Source organism: Medicago sativa, chromosome 2 (genome assembly GCF_051527215.1).
Source record: "Medicago sativa cultivar Bolivia chromosome 2, Bolivia_mono, whole genome shotgun sequence".
In the NCBI taxonomy this organism is placed as follows: domain Eukaryota; kingdom Viridiplantae; phylum Streptophyta; class Magnoliopsida; order Fabales; family Fabaceae; genus Medicago; species Medicago sativa.
In genome coordinates, this window is record NC_140750.1 from 24,846,894 (window position 1) to 24,856,990 (window position 10,097).

General features: G+C 32.6%; 1 pseudogene across 1 annotated transcript; it reads right to left on the reverse strand.

The window, feature by feature from the left end:
• Window positions 1-400: 400 nt before the first annotated feature.
• On the reverse strand, window positions 401-3,151 carry LOC146945741 (glycosyltransferase BC10-like; annotated as a pseudogene). The gene is made up of 10 exons (XR_015026474.1): window positions 2,666-3,151; window positions 2,432-2,530; window positions 2,126-2,226; window positions 1,982-2,053; window positions 1,804-1,894; window positions 1,405-1,485; window positions 1,280-1,338; window positions 1,080-1,202; window positions 816-854; window positions 401-734 (listed from the first exon to the last, which is right to left on the reverse strand). The product of XR_015026474.1 is annotated as a glycosyltransferase BC10-like (transcript).
• Window positions 3,152-10,097: the final 6,946 nt, after the last annotated feature.

Sequence of the window (10,097 nt, forward strand, 5' to 3'; positions counted from 1 at the left end):
TTTATCATTTGTTTTGTATAAGTGTAGGTCCAATCAAAGATATTAGTATTGATCTTCTGCTAATAGCTTTATTTACTTTCAAAGAATTGGGTGTGAACTTCTTAGTAGCTAATGATTATCATGGACGCATTCAGAACTCAATTCCTAAAACTAGTTGACTAAGTTTAAGTTTATGAATATTAATGCTAGATCAATCCCTTAAGCAAAATCTATGTAGCTCCAACACTTCACATTGAAAACGTGTTTGATGCTTACATACACCGACACATTTACTTCTTCTATTCAAATATTTCTTTTTCTCAAATTATTATCGGTGTTGACGCATCAGTGTCGTTTCTATGTTTCATAGAGCAAAATTTCTAGTCTAATATTTACAACAAAGGTTGCCGTTGAGCAACTGTTGCCAGATAAACACAATTTCTATGAACTTAAAATAATTAAAAACTCAATACATTAAATGATAAATAATTAAAAAAACATCTACATGAGAAAATGGTTTACACAGTTTCAAACAGAAGTCTTGTAGGTCTGTTCATTAAGCTTAAGAAATTTTCCTTCTCTTTTATTTTTGTATGGTCTGTTCATTTATAGTAAAATTAGCCAGCTCATGAAGATGAATAATTGGAAAAAAGCTTCAACAAATTCTCCTCTGTTTCGGGACTGAATTTCCTAGCAAAAAGGTAACACGGCTTCCGAAATCCATTCCAAAAACAAGGCCATCTTTGTACTTCTTTCTATAAGAAACAAATGAAAATTGTGAAGTCGCTGAAAGTATTATTATCCATAAATCAGGATCAAGAGAGTTCTCAACATACCTTCTCGTCACTGGTGACGTGCACACTTTCATCGATTGACTGCAAAAATACAAAAGTCAACATGAATATCCACATGAAGAATGAGTTCAAGTAGTGAAGAATCTAATCATCAAATTTTTTCCAACATTAATCAAAAGGAAGATATATCAGTAATCAAAACTTTTTACAGACAATAATACAGGCTATATATGTAGTAGATTCTTCTAATAATAAAAAATGCAAAAAGATTATGTAGAAGTTATAATTGCAGAAGTAGCACTATACCTTAATATTCATCAAAAGTTCATCTGTAATATCCTGAGTCCTATATGATTTGGGATGCCCTTTTTGCTCAGACCAGTCAACATAAGTCACTGACCATTTTGCAATTCCACCAGGATCGACAATCTATAACAGAAATATTAGTCAATTAGCTGACACTTTTAAAATGTTAAACATACTTGTAACACGGACGAAATTCTCACCGTGAAGAAGGTCGGTAGGTAATGCCATCTAGAATGCAATTCTTTCCATCCGCACTGGACTAACGTCAAGAACATTCATATTAACAATTGAACAAATTAATAAGGTTTACATATAAAAAGTATACCTCACACTGAGCCTGAAATTTTGAGTAATAAAGGTGGTCAGCCATAACTTGAACAGCGTGCTGCCGCTTCAAAGAGAACCACTGCATAAAGAATTTAACATTGTGATGGAATGTTTAATTGAGAACTATATTTAATAATATAGACTTAAATACAATTTTGATCGCCCTATTTTTAAAATCACGATTTTACTCTCCGTATTTTATTTTTCACGGATTTGGTCCCCATGTAATAAAAACAGGTAAAGCTTATATTCAAATTATGGAGCAAGCAGTCAACATTCTATGGACTTTTAGGCATGCCCTGACCTCTGTGAGGCCCTGGGATCCAACTTACTTAAATATTTAATGATAAAAAGAAATTATTGAGTAAGCAGTAACAAGATTTAAGAATTTTTTTACCGGTGTGCCCGTTCTAAAATCCTTAATTTCAACTTCAGGTAGCATGTGTTCTGAATACCTGCCATTGCCAACAGGACCAGGATCCCTAAAGCTAAAATGGAAAAGTGAAGGGCTCATTAATCAAGGAGAGCATAAAAGAACATGTCAACCAACTCTATTTGGAGGGAGCATGTCATACCTGTCGACAAAGCTCATATCTGTATACATCAGATAATCGAAAATATAGTTGAAATTATACAGCGGCACACAGCTGCAAAGCCAATGCAAAAAGATCAGAAATTAAAACATAATAATCTATTATAAAAAAAGCTAAGCAACGTACCTATCAGAGAGTAAAACAAAGTGTTGGTTATTAGGATCTTGCAGCGCATTTGCGAGCAGTCGTCGCTCTGCTTCAACTATGGACTTTTTGCCCCATACCAGCTGCAACAGTGCACCTAATTAGTCTCACTCTCAAAGTTTCTACTTAGAAAGCAATCAATAACTTACAATTGCTACTTTCAAAACAAATAACCAAACTTAAAAGTACATTCAAATATTAATTATAACAAAATCTGTTTATGAAGTTTATCAAATAGTTACACCATCAGGTTACCCTAAGTCAATAAATCCAAAGAAGGTTGTGCACCTGTTCACTGCGTATATCCCGATTAACAAAATACCGGCTCACGTGAACTGGTTTAGTCTTAGAAGCATGCACATAAACAGAAAACTTCCCTTCATGACCCTACCAGAAAAGAAAGAAGCATTAATAACTCAGAAGCTGGTCGTTGCCTCTAACTCTCTTCATGCAAATTAACATTACATGGTTCAAATATTGAATTCAAAATAATAGATTAGATAGGTAACAAACAATCCTTACTTGGAAGAAGTTATCCCACAATTTCTCAAATGGTAAAGAACCACGAGTCAAAAACATGAAGGCGATTTTTGGATTTTGTGGCATATCTAATGTAATCCCTCTCTCTATGTAAACACTTACAGGAATATGAGAAACGGACAGAACAGAAATATCAATTATGCACCCTTTAGAATAGAACATGTTGCAACTTGTAGTGTTTTGCATCCGGTAGAGATAAGCACAAGTTAGAAACATGATTATAAATGAAACCAGAACAACAATCCACATTGGCTTCTTCTTCATCTGAGGACGGTGTGCGACCGGAGATCCAAGCAATATCTCCATATTGCCCATGCTAAGACGCCAAAATTTCGCTGTCTTCATCTATGCCAATGAAGCAATCAAAAATTTCACCTCCAACAAATATTGTTATCATTCAAGAGCAATAGCCAGCAAGAAATCTTCAATGAATTCAAAATCATACACAAAATCTGAAATCAAAACACAAAAGGTCAATACATTAGCAAACAACCATTTAAATCCACACAACCGCAATTGCAATTTAAAACTTTCAGAAAAAGATGAAGAAAGAAGCATTAACACTAACAACAATAATTCCAAATGCTATTATCAAAAACACTTTTGATGTTCAACAACAAGAAGAAAAAAACCTCATAATCATATATAATTGAATTAAACAATGCCATATCATAAATCAAATCCCTAACTAAAAATCATTGATGCATTAAACCAATCATAACCTATAGTACTAAAAACAAAAATCAGGTGGTGAACTCAAAATTTCAGTGATAAATGCAGAAATTAAACTATTCAATTTCCAATAATCCTAACTTAAAATGAATGAAGGAGTGAAGGGGAAGTGAAAACTAAAGTTACTTAAAATCTATGTAGCACCTTCGTGAACGATAATAATTTGAGAAAATGACATAATTGATTGTAATAATATGTGTCAGACAATTTTTCGATCAGAAGTGTTGAATGTTGATAGTACAACAAACCTTAAAATCAAGTCGAGTGGCAGTGAGCAGTGGCTGGCTGGCAGACCAAGATGGAAAAACAATCACTTTTTGCTTCTCTTGCACCAAACAATTTTTATTTATCGACGTTTGAACACATGCATGTGTAAAATAATACTCCCTCGTGTATGTGTCAGTGTTTTGATATTCGTTTTTTTGGTAGTGAAAAAAAAAAAAAGGTGACAATATATTACCGGATACATGTATAAAAAATAATGGGGAATTAGTCACTTTAGTCCTTGAATAGGGAACGATTCGTCAATTTAGTCCCTGAATGCAGATAATATGCAAAACAGTCCCTGCATGGTCAATTTCAGGGACTAAAGTGACTAACGAAGTCTACATTCAGGGACTAAATTGACTAACGGAGTCTGCATTCAGGGACTAAATTGACTAACAAAGTCTACATTCAGGGACTATTTTGCAATTTATCTGCATTCAGGGACTACATTGACGAATCGTTCCCCATTCAGGGACTAAAGTGACTAATTCCCCAAAAAATAATTGTATTAATTCATTAAGGGTCATGCTAACCGGTGCCCTGGGCATTGGTTAAGCATACCATAAAAGGGAATTATTACCATAAAAGGAAACTGTTTTTGACTTTATTATAAATTAATTACGAAATTTATTAACTAATATATAATTTCCTTTTTCATATCCTTAACTAGTGTCCCGGGAACACCGGTTAGCATTTCCCATTCATTAAATATGCATCACAATATACATACATTTGGAATGATATTGAGGTCATTAGAAAAGTTTTAGAAGAGCAAAAGGTGGTGACAATGAGAAAGAGGCTTCTTTTACGCAATGTGTCATGAAATCAACAAAGGAAAAAATTGTAAAGAGTGCAAACACTAATAAAAAGGGAATTAGTCATAGTCCCTGAATAGGAAAGGAGTCGTCACTTTAGTCCTTGAATGTAGATAAATTGCAAAATAGTCCCTGAATGTAGATAAATTGCAAAATAGTCCCTGAATGTAGACTCTGTTAGTCAATTTAGTCCCTGAATGCAGACTCCGTTCGTCAATTTAGTCCTTGAATGTAGACTTCGTTAGTCACTTTAGTCCCTGAAATTGACCAACAGAGTCTACATTCATGGACTGTTTTGCAATTTCTCTGCATTCAGGGACTAAAGTGACTAATTCCCCCTAATAAAAACGCTTTTTTCACAGGCTCTCTTTCTCATCGTTCTAGATGAAGTTCCTCTTTTGAAATAAGGGTATAAGCAAAATTCTAAGAAAAAGTTACTACTATTAGTTGTTTTAACATATGCAATGTTAGCATATGTTGGACAAACCCTTAAATTAATTGTAGAATCTGGAATATATTTAGGATCCAATTTTTTTTAATCAAAATAAATTGTTGAAAAATAATTTGAATTAATTAAATTTTAGGAGGAATGAAATGGTTCTTGCAAAAATTATGACATCGATTTTTAAAATAAACAAATAGACCACAAATTAAATGAAGTAATTGAGTACTAAAAAGATATTAAATGAAATGCAAGAAACCTTTCTAAACAAATATTTATACTATAGATTAAATTCATGAAGTTAAAATAAATTGAATTAACCGAACTTTTGTTTTTGTATAGTGAAGTCGGTAGCCTCACATTAAAAAATATATAAGCATGAGTACGAGTATAAGAAACAAAAACTTGAGTAAGTTTTTATTAGATCAAGGTTGTATTGAAGATAATGTAATAACATTTTCTTAAAACTATGGCTTTATGACACTTTCTTTTAGAGTTAGAAACCGTGATTATGTGTCTCGAGAAACTATGATTATTGCTCAATGACAGATTGAAGCTTTTGATACATTCTATTGAAGAAATTGTGATAAGTGAAAAGTTGTCATAGTAAATGATGATGAAGTTAAGGTGTGTTCTTATTAGAAAAGGTTTATCTAACTTATGTGATGTGAACCAATTGTATGCAACCTTTAGGATGATGTGTAACACGTCGTGAGATGTGTTTAAAAGAATAAAAGTTCATCCGTAACACAACCTTTATGCAAGACACGTATTTATAAAATAGATATAGATAAAAGCTAAATTAATTAACCCACTTGGGTTGGCCTAGTGGTATTAGCTTGGGATCTGGAGTGTGCTCCTCCTCGAGGTCTCAGGTTCGATTCTCTCTGGTGTCAATTTAGGTGGGTTAATTTAGCTTCTTCAAATCAAAAAAAAAAGAAGCTAAATCAATTTATTGAGATTAATTTTTCGACATATCAATTTATTAGGTAATATTCAATCAACCTAAGGTATGTAAACTCTAACATCTTGATTCTATATCAAATACAAAACATTGTATTGACTAAAATTTGTATTGCTAATATTGAGCTCCTTGAAGCCGAAGAATATAGACACATGCTTTCCGATGGGACCCTGAGAAAGAAGAATTAGAAATTAACAATTAGATACACATAATAATTCAATATGAAAAACATAGAGATAGAGATCTAATTGAGAAATTTTTCACAATATTTCAAAATAGTCTCTGTCTTTGTCAAAAGTTTCTTAATTAAGTGTCTCGTCATGTGACAAAAACATAGAGATAAAGATCCAATTAAGAAACTTTTGATAAATACATGGACTATTTTGAAATATTAATATAGTCAGGGACTAATTTGAGAATGAATTACAAAGACAGCAGTGTAAAACCTTTTTTTTTTTGTTACGGACGAAAAAAAATATAAAAAAACTAAAAAAAGGCTAATGCCTAACAAAAGTGATGTGTAGCGCATCAACGAGCAACATGGAGGAAAAAATCTAGAGGAGATGTATCTAAGAACACTAATTTCTGATAACTCAGTTCCTATTTGCCATAAAGTATCGTCTAATGTTCACTTTTTCTTTTGGGAGGTTTGCCATAACTCGTTCTTGATCGCGTGGTTTTGAAGAGGAGGAGTATGATTGTCTCAGACGTGTGTATCCAATTTGTGATGGCATCCTTGAAGACTTTTTGAATTGTTTGTTTCTCTATGGTTGCGCCTTAGAGGTTTGGCACCGGTACTTGCCCCATTTCTTAACACTCTCTGCAGATGTTGAGCTTAAGGATTGGTTGAAAGGTGCAACTAATAACATGGCATTATTGTTGCAATTATTATTTGGAATATTTGGTGTTCCAAAAATATCTATTTGTTTGAGGGAACGAAACTCTTATATTCCGAAATGCGTGTTTACGTACATTCTCCCTCCGTCCCAAATTATAAGCAAAAAAAACTCATTTTCTTTGTCCCAAATTATAAGGAAAAAAACCAACTTTTATCGTATTTAATTATGTTTTTTCAAAAAATCATCTTTTCCAAGGAGAAATTAAATGCAATTTGCATCCATTATGCTTTCTCTTTCATTTTCTCTATAACTAATAGCCAATAAAAATTGTTTTTACATCTTTCTATGAAACTTATTTCAAGGATAACACAAGAAACTATGTTGCAAACAACTATGTTTTGATTTTCTTAATAAGTGTGATTATGTATGCAAAACTTTAATACTCCTATATCAAAAGTCTTATCTAAATGGAGTTATCATGCAATTAATGCTCCCTTTGACATCCTATAATGAGATAAACAATTTAAGGATGCTGATCAATTCAAAACCAATTGTCATTAAAAAAATATGAAACTCTAGGCAAGTTGACAGAGTGAGAAGATTGCTTTAATCTACAAAATTGCAGAAATTGAACTCTAATTCATTTTCTTTTGATGTTTTAGAACTTCAACTATATTCCTAAACTTTTGATGTTTTAGTAAATTTATTATTGTTTTCTCAAGTTTACCCTTGTTGGAAAACACAATAAACTATTAAAGTAGTTGTGACATTTGGTTTATCACATGTGAATTTAATGATAAATAAGGACATTTAAGTAAAACACACACAAATGTTTATATACTTTAATTACTCCTTAAAACTTGTGTCACGAGTTAAAACATCAAAAGAAAAGGAATGGAGGGAGTATTATTTTACTTTTTTGGTTATATATGGCCTGTTTGGTTTGGCTTCTGAGAAGCAATTCTAGCCCAAAATCAATTCTCTACAGTGCCAAAAGCAATTCTAGCCAAAAACAACGTGTTTGGTTCAGCTTTTCAGAATTGCTTTTATCCTCCAAAAGCAATTCTCCATGAAGCTACAAATCCTAGCTTCTAGCTTTTCTAGAATCAATTCTCCTTGAACAACGTGTATAGGTTTGTATATTTTATTATTACAACATGTTATTTTACTTTATTGCCCTTTATCAATTCTCATTCTTTATCAATTCTCCTTTAGCTATGTCTATTTTAGTAATTATACATTCAAAAGCAATTCTACATAATTGCATCCAAACATAAATCATTTTGTTTAATCAATTCTACATAATTGTATCCAAACATAAATCAATTCTCTCAGAATCAATTCTGTCAGAATCAATTCTATCAGAATCAATTCTCTCAGAATCAATTATATTCAAAGCTGAACCAAACGGGCACATATTCGAACAGTCTAGTGCTACAACATGGTGCCAGATTGGAAATTTTAAAGTAACTGTCACACTCTTGTTATATTTGTGGATTCTTCTTTGCGTGTAAACTTTGAAAACCCTAAATTAACATTAAATAAGAAATTCCATTAGTTTGTTCAAAATAAAGATTACCAAAAATTAAATAACATTGAAAATAAAAAAGAATCGAAAATTTCATTAGTTTAATTGCTCAAAATAAAGAATACCAAAATCAACCAACATTGGATTGATTGAAATGTAATGAATTTAGATCCCTTAAGCAAGTGGACATAATTCCAATCCCTAACTCTTAATTATGGAGGAAATTCGTTTGAGAAAGGAAAAGTCACCTTGTGTGTTTCAAGTTTCTCAACAAAGATTTGTTATCGTTAAACGACGTTGAAAAGATTAAAAAAAAAAATCAGTCCAAAAAAAGATTACCAAAATCATAATTCTAGCTGCTTCTCTTGGCAAAGAATGTGAAGATTATTGCACTACACAAGTTCATACAAATTTCATGACCATACAAATTGCCTAAAAGAGCTCTCCTTTTTTTTGGTGAACTAGCTCTTCTTTTTTTTACATATAAAGATTACCAAAATCATAATTCTAGCTACTTCTCTTGGCAAAGAATATGAAGATTATTGCACTACACAAGTTCATACAAATTTCATGACCTTACAAATTGCCTAAAAGAGCTCTCCTTTTTTACATATTACGTTACGTCATTAATTTTATTTGCTCAAATCATACTTAATACATGATCATTTATTAAAGTTGAATAGTTTCTTTCTCCTATACTATATATATTACTACATAAAATCAATTAGGAAATTCATTAGGTAACACAAAGTTCAATGGCTTATGTATCTGAATATTTGCATCTCCGTCCATTGTTATTGTTATCCTTCACAACATGTTTTTTGTTAGCAATTAGCACCACTTATAAAACTACCACATTTTCAGGTAACTCACTAGCTCCTTCAACTTCAAAACCTCATAGGTTTGTCTCAAAACTCATCCACCCTCATTCTATTCATCATCCTCACTACAATCCAAATGAAACCAGTCGAAGACCGGATAAAACTCGACATCGAGCACTCACATTCACATACCCGTTTATCATTCTTTAAAGCAAGGATTGAAGGTTCTTTGGACTCTAATAATGATACAGGACTCATCTATCTCCCTCGCCAAAAGGTGCAAGCATACTAGTAAATCTCTCAATAGGCCAACCTCCTATCCCACAACTACTCATCATAGACACCGCCAGTAGCATCTTCTGGACCATGTGCACCCCTTGTCCAAATTTTTTATCCTTCAAAGTCATCAACCTATGCACCATCATGCAAAGAACCATGTCACTCCAAGGACTGTGAATGCGACCTCACCGATCGGTTGACATACAACATCACTTTCAAGTATTATAATTACAACCAATTGATACTAGGTGAAGGAGCATATCTTGCAGGCGATACTACACCCTTTCAAGTGCAAAATGGCCCTAAATATGTAACAATGGAAGGCGTAAGTATAGGAGTAAAGAGTCTTGACATAGCTCTAGGAACTTTTGAGATGAAAAATAATGGCACAGGTGGAGTTATCTTTAGTTGATGATGTATATGAATTACTATGCATAGAGGTTAGAAGCCTATTTCAAGGATTACCATTTCAAGAAGTTAGAATTGAAAATGCTCCATGGGAACTTTTTTCCTTTGGGAGTGCAAGTAGAGACCTGGAAGGGTTTCCAGTGGACTCCAAAGTGACAAAGTTACCATGGAGCATTTTTCAATTCTAACTTCTTGAAACGGTAATCCTTGAAATAGGCTTCTAACATCTTTGCATAGTAATTCATATACATCATCAAATAAAGATAACTCCACCTGGGCCATTATTTTTCATCTCAAAAGTTCCTAGAGCTATGTCAAG